This window comes from Eptesicus fuscus, chromosome 15, assembly GCF_027574615.1.
Source record: "Eptesicus fuscus isolate TK198812 chromosome 15, DD_ASM_mEF_20220401, whole genome shotgun sequence".
In the NCBI taxonomy this organism is placed as follows: domain Eukaryota; kingdom Metazoa; phylum Chordata; class Mammalia; order Chiroptera; family Vespertilionidae; genus Eptesicus; species Eptesicus fuscus.
The window spans coordinates 45,897,676-45,911,355 of NC_072487.1; the positions used below are offsets into that span (position 1 = coordinate 45,897,676).

Genomic DNA, 13,680 nt, shown 5'->3' on the forward strand with positions numbered 1-13,680 from the left:
CTACTTTTTTATAGTTGTATATATATACTTAGTGTATACATATATATTTAGTATACACCCACACACAGTATACTGGTGCCAAAATAAAGTGTACAGTTGAATATGTATTATTTGCCTATTATACTGACTTTCCTCCTCATTTTCACTCAACATTAACAAGCAGTATTGCGCAAATATAAAAATATAAAGCAAAAAATTCCCCTGAAAGACAGTAGTCCAATGAAAGAGGCAGTCAAGTAAACCACAAAGTACAGAGGAAGCACAAAGGGCAGTTAGAGAAAGCTTTCTATTGAGAAATGAAGAAAGATTAGGTAGTAGCCAGGAAAACCTGAAGAAAAGCTTCAGAAAATAACATGCAAAACCAGACAAGAGAAAAGATCATCATACTATAAAAAAAAGCTTATTTATTCTAAGCTAGATCAGTGTTTCTCTCAAACCTTTATCAAAAATCACCTGTACACTTAGCCTTTACTCCACTGTCCAAACCAGGAAACCACAGGGTGGACCAAGGAATCTACATTAATAGACTACTTCAGGGAACCAGTCCGAATTCAGGAAAGAATCACATCTCCAACCATTCCACAGAAGTGGAACTCCATAGATAATGGCACTATCACTAAGAGGGTGTTTCTGAAAATATAAGGGGTATTTCTGGTTGTCACAGTAAGTGGAAAGACACATTATATAATATCTGAAATTTTATAAAATCTTGCAGAGGTGGGGAAGGGGATGTGTAGAGAGATATAAACAAAACAACATAGACCATATGTCAATCACTGTTGAAAATGAGAAGTGGCCCGGCCAGCGTGGCTCAAGTGATTGAGCATCGACTAATGAACCATGAGGTGACGGTTTGATTCCGGTCAGGGCACAAGCCTGGGTTGCAGCTCAACCCCTAATGTGGGGCGTGCAGGTGGCAGCTGATCAATTATTTTCTCTCATCACTGATGTCTCTATCTCTCTCCCTCTCCCTTCCTCTCTGAAATCAATAAAAATATATCTTAAAAAAATATGAGAAGTGCATGCAAGTTCATCACACTTTACCTTTGTGTATGAATAAAATTTTCCATAATCAAGTTACACACTCAATGTAAACAACTAGGGTTGTTTTTTTTTAATCATAAAGACAATGCAAAATTACACTGCAGCATATACTTTCCAACTGATTTTTCTTCATTTATCTGAAATTATGAAATATAACCCTTTTATCTAAGATAAGCCATTTTCAAGTAACTTAAAAAAAATCTTTGTAGCCTGACTGGTTTGGCTCAGTGGATAGAGCGTCGGCCTGTGGACTGAAGGGTCCCAGGTTCAATTCCAGTCAAGGGCATGTACCTTGGTTGCGGGCACAACCCCAGTAGGGGGTGTGCAAGAGGCAGCTGATGGATGTTTCTCTCCCATCGATGTTTCTAACTCTCTATTCCTCTCCCTTCCTCTCTATTAAAAAAAAAAAAAAAAAAATCAATAAAATATATTTTTAAAAAATCTTTGTAGAACACTATTTGCATAATATTCTATATAGAAAAATCAGTCAAACCATAATTTAACTATTCTCCTATTACTAGACATCTCATTTCTCCCGCTGGTAGCTATTAGAAATAATGTAATGAGCAGCAGAACACATGGTTTTATAAAAACTGAATGAGAATGTGTGTAAAATGCAAGTATCGGGTGAACAGGTGGTGGTCAGTAAATAGTAGTTACTATTATGCCAGCTCTCTTAATTCTCAATTACTGTGAGACAGATGGTTTTTAATCCCATTTCAGATACAGAAACAAAGAAAGGTCCCATATGTTCCTCTCCTCTCATAGTGACACAAGTAATAACTAGGATTCAACCTAGTTAGATTTCAAGGACCAATGTATCCCAATTAACTATAACCTAATTCTTATGTAAAATGAGGGCAATCTAGATTCGTTTCTTAACATTAAACTAAGAAATCCTTTTCAGAATCCTTGCTATCACTCGTCATTCCAAAGTAAGTGACTGAATTGCCTAACTTACAATTACTAGTATTTTAGCATATTTTAGGATTTGAAGGTAAGATGCTAGATTGAAAACACCCATCTACTCATATCCTTTTGAATCCCCACTAAAACAACAATAAAAGATTTTCATAGCTTTATAGAGATATAACTTACATACAATTTTGACCATTTAGGGTGTACAATTCAATGATTTTTGGTATATGCACAAATGTATACAACCATCAATGACCATAGTCAATTTTAGAACATTTTCATCCTATCTAATAAAGAGGGAATATGCTAATTGACCATCACTCCGTCACAAAGATGGCTGCACCCACAGCTGAGGCCAAGTTCCCTTAAGAAGCCTTAACAAGCAATCAGCAGGGACCTGAGGCTACGCCCTCCCCCGCCCCCGTGGGGCTTGACAGGGGACCTCAGGCCATGCCCCCCGCCCTGGCATCAGGCTGGGGGACCTCAGGCTGCACCCCCGGCCCCAGTGCCAGGCCAGGGGACCTGAGTCCATGCCCCCCACCCCGGCACCAGGCCGGGGGACCTCAGACCACACCCCCCGCCCAGCAGGGCTTGACAGGGGACCTGAGGCTGCGCCCCCCCCGCCTGGCTGGGCTTGACAGGGGACCTCAAGTTGCGCTTCCCGTCCTGGTGCTGGGCTAGGGGACCTCAGGCCGCGCCCCCCACCAGGTGGGGCTTGATAGGGGACCTCAAGGTGCAACCCCAGTGCTGGGAAAGGAGAACTCAGGCTGTGCCCCCCACCCAGAGGGGCTTGACAGGGGATCTCAGGCCATGTCCCCCACCTGGTGGGCTTGACGGAGGACCTCAGGCCATGCCCCCCATCCTGGTGCCGGGCCAGGGGACCTGAGGCTACGCCCTCTGCCCAGCAGGGCTTGACAAGGGTGGGACTGGCTGGATCTGGATCTAGCCCAATGGGGTGGGCTGGCTGGGTCTGGGTCTCACGCGATTTTGAGGTACACGTAGGTGGGCGGGGACTTGACTTTGGGTCCCATGGTGAGCACCAGACTCTGACAGGAGGAAGATTTTCATATACATTTTACTAATTTTCTTTCATCTCTGACACTTCTATTATAGAGAAAGGGCAAATAGCAATATTAAATTATTTCCTCTAATTAATCCCCTTTTAATGTGCACGTCTGCACCGGGTCACTAGTCTTTTCAGAAAGAAACCAGTACTTTTTGGCTATCACCTCTTTTTACCCCATCACTCCAAGTTATAAGACACTACTAATCTACTTTGTCTCTACAGATTTGCCTATTCTGGACATTTCACATAATTGCAATCATATGCCTTATATAAGGTCTTTGTGACTGGCTTCTTTCACTTAGCATATTTTAAAGGTTCATCCATATTGTAGTATGTATCACTAAGCCATTCCTTTTTATGGCCAAATATATTCTTTTGTATGGATATACATTTTGTTTATGCATTCATCAACTGATAAACAAATACACCTCGAGGCTATTATGAATAAAGCTGCTATAAACATTCATCTACAAGTTTTTGTGTGGAAAATGTTTTCATTTCTTTGGGGTATATACATAGATGTGGAATTACTGGGTAATATGATAACTCTTGGTTTAACCATTTCAAGAACTACCTTAAGTGGCTGTATCATTATACATTCCCAGCAACAGTGTATAAGGGTTCCAAACTCTCTACATTCTCACCAATACTTGTTATTATTATCTGCCTTTTTTTATTATAGCCATCCAAGTGGATGGGAAGTGGTTTTAATTTGCAGTCCCCTGATAGTTAATGATGTGGAGTTCCTTTTTATGTGCTTATTTGTATATCTTCTTTAGAGAACTGTTTATTCAGATCTTTTGCCCATTTTTTATTGGGTTGTCTTTATTATTAAGTTGTAAAAATATATATTATAGATACAAGATTCTTACAGACATATGATTTGCAAAAAAAAATTTCAGGCAGCCGAAACCGGTTTGGCTCAGTGGATAGAGCGTCAGTCTGCGGACTGAAAGGTCCCAGGTTCGATTCCAGTCAAGGGCATGTACATTGGTTGCGGGCACATACCCGGTGGGGCGTGTGCAGGAGGCAGCTGGTTGATGTATCTCTCTCATCGATGTTTCTAGCTCTCTATCCCTCTCCCTTTCTCTCTGTGAAAAATCAATAAAATATATTTTAAAAAAAACAACTTTCAGGCAGAAATTCAGACTATAAAACAAATTAAGAACTTTTGGTCTAAACTGGCTAAAAACTTTGAAGCTGGACATGAAATAGACACATGGTCAATGAATTTAGCAGACCCAAGTGAAGTGAATCCTAAATTGGCAATGAAGAAAACCAAAAGCTAATTCAATCCCCAGAATCTGCATTATTCCCCTAAGACTCAGTATTGGTACCACCAGAGGCTGAGCATAGGAGGTAAAGGGATGAGAAGTGCTTAAATACTAAAAATAGGATTATTTGAACATCTAAGAAGCAAACACATCCTCACTGCATACTAAGCAAACAACTACCCCTCCACAAACCCAACAAAAAGACTAGAAGAATTTTTTTCCCTCTCTGGAAAAGGAACAGAGGGTCTCTGGACATAAGAACACACCAAGCGCATTGAGAGCAGGAGAAAATACTAAAGTAAACATAGACATAGTAGATGTTGAGTCTTTCTCCCTTCACCGCATACCAAACAGAATTCTGGTAGTTAGGCCTTCAACATCCAGACAGAAAAATTATAATATACTAGAGGTCGGGTGCACAAAATTCATGCACTGAGGGGGGAGGGGTGTGAAAGGTGTCCTTCAGCCCAGCCTGCACCCTCTCCAATCTGGGACCCTTCAGGGGAGGTCCGACTGCCAGTTTAGGCCCGATCCTAAACCAGCAGTCGGACATCCCTCTCACAATCCAGGACTGCTGGCTCCCAACTGCTTGCCTGCCTGCCTGATTGCCCCTAACCGCTTCTGCCTGCCAGCCTGATCACCCCCTAACCACTCACTTGCCAGCCTGTTCAACACCTAACAGCTCTCCTGCCAGCCCGATCGCCCCCAACTGCCCTCCCCTGCTGGTCTGATCGCCCACAACTGCCCTCCCCTGCCAGCCATCTTGTAGCGTCCATCTTGTTCAAGGGTGTGATGGTCAATTTGCATATTACCTCTTTATTGTCCTATATAATATAATAAAAAGGTAATATGCAAATTGACTGTAATGGCAGAACATCCAGAACTGGTCGCTATGATGCTCACTGACCCACCAGGGGACAGATGCTCAATGCAGGAGCTGCTCCCTGGTGGTCAGTGTGATTCCATAGGGGGAGCTCCACTTAGTAACAAGCTGGGCTGAGGGCTGCGAGCACAGCAGCAGTGGCAGGAGCCTCTCCCTCCTCCGTGGCAGAGCTAAGCTGTCAGACATCCCCCAAGGGCTTCCAGGCTGCCAGGAGGATGTCTGACTGCCAGCTTAGGCCTGATCCTCTGGGGAGTGGGCCGAAGCTCGCAGGGGGACATCCCCCGAGGGGTCCCAGACTGCGAGAGGGCACAGGCTGGGCTGAGAGAAACACTCCCCCCGAGTGCACAAATTTTTGTGCACCAGGCCTCTAGTATAGTATAGTGTCCCAAAGAGAATATAATCAGCCTAAAAGAAAAGATTAAGATATGGCAAGATATGGATGTAAGAGCTTTCCCCAATTAATCACCCTAGCGCAGTGGTTCCCAACAGGGATGGGGGCCTCTATCTACTCCGGGGAGCTTTTAGCAATGTCTGAAGACATTTCTAGTTATCATAAAAGGGACAAGTACCATTGGTATATGATGAGTAGAGACCAGAGATGCTGCTAAATATCCTACAATGCACAGAACAGACCAAAGAACAAAAAATTATCCAACTCATACAGACACTCAAATACTGCTAAACTAATTATGTGAAGATAAACTTTGAATGATAAGCACTTTTTTATTTTTAAATGTTTTTTATTGATTTTAGAGAGAGGGGGAAAGGGAAAGATAGAAAAATAGATGAGAGAAACATCAATCAGCTGCCTCCTGCATGCCCCCTACGGGGGATTCAAGCCCACAACCACGATCGGGGCATATGCCCTGACCCAGAATGTAACGGTTGACCTTTTGGTGCATGGATCACACTGGTTGGGCTATAAGCACTTTTTAAAATTTAGTTAATCTAATAGTAAGTTAGCTAAAAGAAACAGTTATTCTTTAAACACCCCACAATCCAAACTTGCCTTTAAACATCTAGTCTCTTCTCCTCTCTATTAAATATCATCAGAAAAAAAATATATATATATATATTGCAACCTATATATAAAACATAAACTCTGAAGATTAAATATACACATTAATTTCATTTCCTGCAGAATCACATAGTAATAGTATTTGGTAAAAATTTTCTAAATACTGTAGGTGTCTGAATAATATACTGCATTCAGATATTTGTTATTTCAGTATTTTAAGTCACAGGTCCTTCAAGGGTCTCTATTTTTTAATCATTTCCAAAGGGTGGAGGGTTCAATTCCCAGTCGGGGCACATATCCAGGTTGCAGGATCAATCCCTGGTCAGGCATGTGCAGGAGGCAACCAATCAATGTTTCTCACATCGATGTTTCTCTCTCTCCTCCCTTCCTCTCTCTCTAGAATCAATTTTTTAAAAAAGAAATAAGAAAAAAAAGAAAAATCATCCACAATGAATAAATCATCCTATGCAATAGTTCAGCCAGTCATCACACTCAACATGCCTGACGTTTGAGCAGTCGTGAAGTTATTGACCTCATTTAAAAACACTGCATAAATCTTACACGAAGATATTGAGTAGGGTACATAAGCAGCTAATATGAGGAAAAAGCATTTTCTTATATAATTGAACACTCAGTCATAAATGGCCTGGCCGGAGTGGCTCAGTGGTTGAGCGTTGACCTATGCCAGGAGGTCATGGTTCGATTTCTGGTCAGGGCATATGCCTAGGTTGTGGGCTCCATCCCCAGTGTGGGGCTTGCAGGAAGCCGATCAATGATTCTCTTTTGTCACTGATGTTTCTCTCTCTCTTCCTCTTCCTTTCTCTCAGAAATCAATAAAAATATGTTTAAATAAATAAAATGTTGCCAGTGTAGTAAAAGCACCTTGCCCAAAGTCACATCTCTCAAATTCCAAGGTTCACAACTCTCTCCAAAATGCAGAACTATAGCCCTAGCCTGTTTGGCTCAGTAGATAAGAGCGTTAGCCCTTAGACTGAAGGGTCCCAGGTTCAATTCTGGTCAAGGCACATACCTCAGTTGCAGGCTGAATCCCCGGCCCTGGTCGGGGCATGTGCAAGAGGCAACCAATCGATGTGCCTCTCTCACACTGATGTTCCTCTCTGTCTCTCCCCCTCCCTTCCACTCTATCTTAAAAAAATAAAAAAATAAAAAAATCAATGGAAAAATATCCTCGAGTGAGGATTATAAAAAAAAAAAGAACCATATTTCAATATACTTAATTATATTATGCTGAAACATGTTTCCCGTCTTTCTCAAAATACTAATAAAAAATATGTACACACACACACAAGAAAAAATAATAAGTAGTGGAACAAGTTAGTTCTACATATGCTGATATGGAAAGAACACAGAGGAACAAGGAAAAAGTAAGGTAAAGAAAGGTTGTGGATTAATAATCACATCTGCTTAATAGAAATAAACAGAAAATTATATATGGGTATACAAATAAACACCCTTCTAGACAGAATCACCAAAATATAGATATTTCCTACTTTTCTACATCATTCGAATTGTCTAATCTTAAAGTAATAGCATGCATAATGTAGTTAATTTTTCTTTGCATTCTGCATTTTTTAAACTAGTAACAGCCACTGGAAAAAGCTTTAAAGCAGGGGTGGGGGAACCTTTTTTCTGCCAAGGGCCATTTGGGTTTTTATAACATCATTCATAGGCCATACAAAATTATAAACTTAAAAATTAGCCTACTATATTGTCAAACATTTAATTAACTCACCCCTAATGCCTTGGCAGGGCCAGATCAAATGATTTCACAGGCCTTATACGGCCAGTGGGCTGGACGTTCTCCACTCTGCTTTATTAAAGGCTAAAAAATATTTAACAAAAACCATTATACCTGAGTCTAGACATCTGTATTGCAGTTGCTTAACCAGTAATCCAAGCAGTCTATGCTATCATATTTATAGGATGTTAAACTAACTGGAAAAAAACAGAGTTCAGATCTTCTAATAATAAAAATGTTTTGCAAAACAGAGGCACACAGATATACGTTATTTATACCTATAATGAATGGAATATTTTTATGCTAATCTAGCCACTTTTGCACCTAACAGATTTATATATAATAATCAACTTTAGTCTCTAAAAATACTCCCAATCCTAATTTAGTGGGATTTTCCTTTATAATGGAAGTTAAAAACTGAAAGAATGTCACTGCACATTTAACTAGAGTAAACATATTTTTCTTAGTAAATCACAAGCAGTCCCAAATAAGTACAAAATATTGTAAATAATTTTTTTAAAAGAGGAAGTACCTCAGAGAGTTGTTTGTTTTTTTTTAATTGATTTCAGAGAGGAAGGGAGAGGGAGAGAGATTGAAACATCAATGATGAGAGAGAATCATTGATCAGTTGCCTCTTGCACGTGCACTACTGGGGATGGATCGAGCACGCAACCCCAGGCACGTGCCCCTGACCGGAATCGAACCTGAGACCCTTCAGTCCGCAGGCCGATGCTCTATTATTCATTGAGCCAGACCGGCTTGGGCTGTAAATAATCTTTAAAACAATATTTATTCATTCACTCAATAAATACTTGCATTACTCAATATGTGCCAAGCACAATGCTGGGTACCAGGGGATTAGAAGATAAAACAGCCTCTACGCTTGTAAATTCTTACAGTATGTGGTAATAAGGATAAAGTCCACATAAGCACAAAATGATATGAGATTATAATTGTTGATTTAATTTAGAAGGTGCCTCCAAATCACCTTCTAATGAACTAACATTTAAATAAAAGCCAGCCAGAGAAAAGTCAAGGCAGCTTGGAGCAGTCAGGTGTGGGCTCCAAAGTTAGTCACTAGATTTGAATCTAGGCTCCACTATTTAATAGGTGTATAAACTTGATCATATTATTAATCTGAATCCATTGCTTCATTTTTTAAAAAGGGATAATAGTACTTGCATCATCATAAAATTGTAAAACTTAAGAAGAAATGCATTATGCCTAGATAAGTCTGGAATAAATACTAGCTATTATGTTACTGTCATTAGCAGCCTTTGCAAGGACCCAGAGGGGGAAAGAGCTAGTGAGTGATAATTAGGGGAAAAGACAGTACAAATGGCTGAAATGCAGTGAACAAAGGGGAAGAGGTAAGTAGGGAGCAAAACACAGTCTATTAACTGTGCTATCTAATTCAGTAGTCCAGGCACATGCGGCTAATGAGCATTTAAAATGTGGCTAGTCCAAACTGAAATGTGCTTAAGTGTAAAATATATCCTCGATTTTGAAGACTTAATATGAAAAAAGTATACCTCAATTTTGTTATCAATTACATGTTGAAATGATTACTGGGTTAAACAAAACATATTAAAATCACAGTATCCAAAAGGCAGAAGCAACCCAAGTGCCTACCAACGGATAAACAGGTAAACAAAACAGAGTATATACATGCAATGGAATTATTATTCACCTTAAAAAGGAAGGAAATTCTGACACATTACAACATAAATGAACCTTAAGGACACAGTAAGTGAAATAAGCCTGTCACCAAAGGACAAACATTTCTGATCCCACTTTTATGAGATAATAGAATATCAATTTCATAGAGACAGAAAATAATGATGACTGCTGCCAGGGGCTGGTAGAGAGAGGAGGGGGTTATTGTTTAATAGGCACAGAGTTTCTGTTTTGCAAGATGAAAAGAGTTCTGGAGATGAACAGTGGTGATAGTTGTACAACAATGTGAATGTATTTAATGCCACTAAATTGTACACTTAAAAATGGTTAAGACGGTAAATTTTATGTGTATTTTACAATAAAAAATTAACTTCACTACCTTTTACTTTTTAAGTGGCTTTTTTATTTTTAATATAATTAAAATTACACATGTGGCTTCCATTATATTTCTACTGGACAGCACTGTAATTGTTTAAGTCAGGCGTCCTCAAACTACGGCCCGCGGGCCACATGCGGGTGTTTTTGCTGTTTTGTTTTTTTACTTCAAAATAAGATATGTGCAGTGTGCATAGGAATTTGTTCATAGTTTTTTTTGAACTATAGTCCGGCCCTCTAACGGTCTGAGGGACAGTGAACTGGCCCCCTGTTAAAAAAGTGTGAGGACCCCTGGTTTAAGTCATGGTAAAAATGTTCCAATTTTAAGGAACAGTGTGACAAGATCCACAACAGTAAGCCCTACTGCCGTAAGGCAGAGGTCAGCAAACTTTCTGTGAAGGGCTACACGGTAAATATTTTCATCTCTGGGGTCATATGGTCTGTTCTGAAAGCAGCCACCCTATCCAGTAAAGAAGGACTATGCTAATTGACCACCACGCCCTCACAAAGATGGCAGCACCCATCGCCAATAAGGAGGGAATATGCTTTGACTGCCACATCCTCAAAGATGGCAGCGCGCACAGCCACAAGATGGCGGAGCCCAGTCCCCTCAGCCCTCCAGCCCCCCAGGGCTGGCCCAAGGCGCAGGCAAGCCTCAGATGGCGGCTGCCCAGCCACCCAGGGCAGGCCCAAGGCACAGGCAAGCCTCAGGTGACAGCTGCCCAGGCGCCCTGGACCGCCCGAGGCTCAGGTAACCAGGGCCAGCAACAGCGGCAGAGGAGTGATGGGGGCGTCGCCTTCCCCTGAGGGCTCCCAGACTGTGAGGGGGGGCAGGCTGGGCTGAGGCCCCCCTCCCCCCATCATGCACTGGCCTCTAGTAGGTAATATAAAAATGAATGGGCATGGCACATTTGTCCCACTATGGTTTGTTGACCCCTGCCTTAAGGCATCCACTGTAAGCAATGGCTCCTACTGGCTCACAATGCTAAATTTTCAGGAATTTTGTGAGCCAGTTTAATACTGGTAGCTTAAAACTGCTGTGGTAAGAGAATTTACACCATAGTAATCAGCGAACACTAAAAATCAGTGTTTTTTCTGAAGAATTGGAACATTTATCAGCACTACATATTGACTACATACATGTAAAGAATTAACTTCTCCCTAAGCATTTAAATTACATTAGCTGTGAACCGTCTTTGAGAAAGATGGATAATCATTCAAATCATTTTTTGTGTTCTGTGGTTCTGGTCCGGGCACATGCCCATGTTGCGGGCTCGGTTCCCAGTAGGGGGCGTGCAGGAGGCAGGCGATCAATGATTTTCTCTCATCGTTAATGTTTCTCTCCCTCTCCCTTCCTCTGTGAAATCAATAAAAAATATTTTTTTAAAAAGAATGAATGTCCTGAGGCAGTCAAGAGTTGTGCTTGAAGAGTGGTGAACTAAGGGAAGAGCTGTTAAAAACTAAGCTGAGAAAGGAGAGCAGGAACCAGGAGATTATGTATATACTGCACTCAGCAAAATTTCAAAAATTGCTAGTTATTATTAAATACATACTTGTTAATAAATATTTACTGAGCCCATACCATGCACTAGGCTCTGGTAACAATGGTGAACAATCACAAATCCGCTCTAGCAGGAAAATAAAGCATTAATCATATAGCCACATAAATACAGAATTTAAATTGTGATGATTTATAACCAAAAATAGGGTACTGAGAGAAAATACAAGGGAATCCCAATCTAGCCTGGGCAATCAGGAATAGTTCTTTGAGAAAGTGACCTCTGCACTGAAATTTAAGGGGTAACTGGAATGGGCAAAGAGTGGGAAGCAAATGCAGATGGAAAGAACAAATTACACAAAAGTCCTGAGACAGGAAAAAAATGTAGCAACAGGTCAAGGAACTAAAAAGTCAGTGTGGCAAGAGCCAAGTAACCAAGGAAAAAAGAAGGCATCAGAATGGAGAGGTAGGAACCATACCACACAGGACCTCACAGAAGCTTTAAGTAGTCTAAGGTCAATGGGGAGCCATTCATTTTACCTAGAGGGCAACATGATCAGATTAACGTGGTTTTTTTTCAGAGATTGATCTAGGAATGAATGGGAGGGGCAGAAAAATGGGAGACTGAGCAGTAGGTTACTATATTTTCTAGGCAAGAGGCAATGGCCACATAGCGGAGTCAATCCTCAATCTTATAAGCACCTACTTAATCTATTAAATATGCCACTGCAGGACACCACTCTTACAAATTAAAAACCTCAAAGAGCCCTGACAGGTTTGGCTCAGTGAATAGAGCGTCAGCCTGCAGATTCAAGGGTCTCAGGTTCGATTCCGGTCAAGGGCATGTACCTTGGTTGCGGGCACATCCCCAGTAGGGAGTGTGCAGGAGGCAGCTGATCGACGTTTCTCTCTCATCAATGTTTCTACTCTCTATCCCTCTCCCTTCCTCTCTGTAAAAAATCAATAAAATATATTTTTTAAAAAGCCTCAAAGAATTTTTTTTATGTAGGCTACAGTTATTGATGTATGCTCCATTCGAAATTAAAACTGAGAAATCTTTTTAAATATTTAAAAATAATAAACTCATATAAATAACACTCTTTTTTTAAAATGACTACAGCCCTGGCTGCTGGGCTCAGTTCGTTGAGCATCGCCCCATGTACTGAGAGGTCACTAGTAGCATTCCAAATCAAAGCACATGCCAGAGGCAACCCAAAGATGTTTCTCTCTCACACAGATGTTCTTCTCTCTAAAATGAATAAAAACATAATTTTTAAAAATGACATGCCGAAACCAGTTTGGCTCAGTGGATAGAGCGTCGGTCTGCGGACTGGAGGGTCCCAGGTTCGATTCCGGTCAAGGGCATGTACATTGGTTGCGGGCACATCCCCCAGTGGGGGGTGTGCAGGAGGCAGCTGGTCGTTGTCTCTCTCTCATCGATGTTTCTAGCTCTCTATCCCTCTCCCTTCCTCTCTGTGAAAAATCAATAAAATATATTTTTTTTAAAAATGACTACATGTTCCCATTATGATGGAAAATGTGATATATTCATATACATGGCACAACATGGATGAACCTTAAAAACATTATGCCACGTATAAGAAGCCAATCACAGTTTTTCAAAATCTGGTATTTTACACCTCAGCACATCTTAAATCATTTCAATCATGTTGTAAATGCTCAATAGTCAGAGGTAGCTGGTGGTACCAAAGAGGACAATGCAGTCTACACCCATTCTATAATGTTAGATGATGCTTGTGATAATGACCCTAAAGCACTGCAATTCCCCCATTAGGAAATGCTCGATTCTACTCAATACAATATTTATATTATTGTATGTTATGTTAAATATATTATTTTTCTAAATGTTTCAAGTGATGAAGACGTTTTGTAAAACTAGAATGCATGTTACCTGAGTATTTCAGTTAACTCTACTTCAAAATTTTACATTATAATCTGGAGGGCTAAAAAAATCCAAGAAAAGCTAATCAGAAGTTACATGGAAGCTCCCTTCCATTCTCTGCACTAGTTTTCATCACACACACACACACACACACACAAAACCATTCTTCTGGACTTCATCTTGCTTGTTGACACTTGGAAATCCTCAAACTGTTCCCAGTAACAGATAACGAATAAGTAAAAGAAAGCACAAGCTCATACACAGG

The 13,680-nt window shown here is 40.6% G+C and overlaps 1 protein-coding gene across 3 annotated transcripts in view; it reads right to left on the minus strand.

Moving 5' to 3' along the window:
* Positions 1 to 13,680, minus strand: part of UBQLN1 (ubiquilin 1) — a 43,382-nt gene that overhangs the window by 25,536 nt on the left and 4,166 nt on the right. The gene's annotated exons all lie outside the window — the stretch shown is intronic.